The sequence below is a fragment of the Pristiophorus japonicus genome, chromosome 2 (genome assembly GCF_044704955.1).
Source record: "Pristiophorus japonicus isolate sPriJap1 chromosome 2, sPriJap1.hap1, whole genome shotgun sequence".
NCBI lineage: Eukaryota > Metazoa > Chordata > Chondrichthyes > Pristiophoridae > Pristiophorus > Pristiophorus japonicus.
Genome location: NC_091978.1, coordinates 332,632,998 through 332,634,504, shown reverse-complemented (window position 1 = coordinate 332,634,504; position 1,507 = coordinate 332,632,998). Strand labels below are relative to the sequence as shown.

At 42.7% G+C, this 1,507-nt stretch overlaps 1 non-coding gene across 1 annotated transcript; it reads left to right on the top strand.

Moving 5' to 3' along the window:
- The first annotated feature begins 706 nt into the window (after positions 1–706).
- Positions 707–812, top strand: LOC139252779 (U6 spliceosomal RNA). Its single transcript, XR_011591573.1, has one exon. It is a non-coding gene; the product is annotated as a U6 spliceosomal RNA (small nuclear RNA).
- The last annotated feature ends 695 nt before the right edge of the window (positions 813–1,507 follow it).

Sequence of the window (1,507 nt, the reverse complement as noted above, 5' to 3'; positions counted from 1 at the left end):
GATTTTGCCCATTCTGATGATTTCGCCCACAAAATGTGGGCAGGCGATAATATTTTTTCCCGGCGTTAAGCACACAGGGAAAGTAACACTCACGGATAAGTTTCTTAAAAATGCCCGTCAGTTTCCATTTTGTGCCAAAATGGGCGCTATATGGGCGTTACACATCATTTCAGCAGTAAAATGGGCGTTAAGTGGACGTTAAGCATGCAAAAAAAGTGGAGGTTCTAGCCCTCTGTATCTTCCGAGGGGGTCGATGGAGTTGGGGTTCAGTTGAGAAGATCAACGAGGAAACACAAACCAACTAGACAGGATATTAATAACTGGGAATATCAAGATCTTAGGAAGAAAGCTAACACTAGGACTGATGTAAGGCTTCCAAGGAAACTCAAGAGGACACAGGAAGATCGAGGTCAGGAAACCTGGGCTACACTCTCTGAAAACAGAAATTTCCCCAAGACGGTATCCGGAGTCAAATAAGAATATAGAAAATGGGCATAGCCAGCCAACTGCAAAGAAATGGAGATCGGAGCTGGAGAAAGCTAAAACCTTACAAGATACTCAGGCTCAGCAGTTAAATTTATAAAATTGTAATCATGATAAGTAATTTTTTTAAATATTGTATAACTACCTTGCTTCTAAAAAAAGGCGAAGCAGTGTAATATATGCACCTATGAGTATGCTCACAGGTTTGTAGAGCTGTTGATGTGCTCCACTGGCTGCAGCACATGAACCAATGAACGCTACAGAGTAGATTTGCTTGATGGCTCCTGCGCAAGGATGACACACAAATTCGTGAAATGTTCGCTGGGTTCTAGTGCCCTTAGCAAAAGGAGGCACTTGATTTAAAGTTATGTTTAAAATAGTTGTAGAGCTGTTGAGTTGTGAGTAGCTTGGCCAGTCACGTGATGTTCACAAGACTCAATAAAACCCCAGACAGTTGGGTTTAAGAGATCCATGTTGTGAGCCTGGTTGAGGAACTGTTAATGTGTAGCATTTTTGTTAAACCTTTGCTAATAAACCAACTAGTTCTTAATAGCAATGTGTTGCTCTGAATTCTTAAGCAAGGAACCCATGAAGCAAATACATTACACTGGCCACCCCCCTTGGAGCACCACACAAGTAAGAGGTGACACCACACTTCCCAGGCACAAGCTGCAGAGATGCAGCCAGCAATGGATCCTTCCCAGGTCCAAGCTACTGTAATCCCAATAGCCTTTCTTACCACAGGAACAATCAATCACATCTCCTGATTCTTGCCCATAGGTTATCACCTAGGAAAAGCAGTAGAAAAGGAGAAAGATGGCATGCTTACAGTTGCTGGTAATAAAGGAGAATGTGCACTGACTTCATGCTGAACTTTTTTTTATTCATTCATGGGATGTGAGCATCTCTGGCAAGGCCAGCAATTATTGCCCATCCCTAATTGCCCTCAAGAAGATGGTGGCTAGCCATCTTATACAACTGAGTGACTTGCTCGGTCTTTTCAGAGGGCAGTTAAAAGTCAACC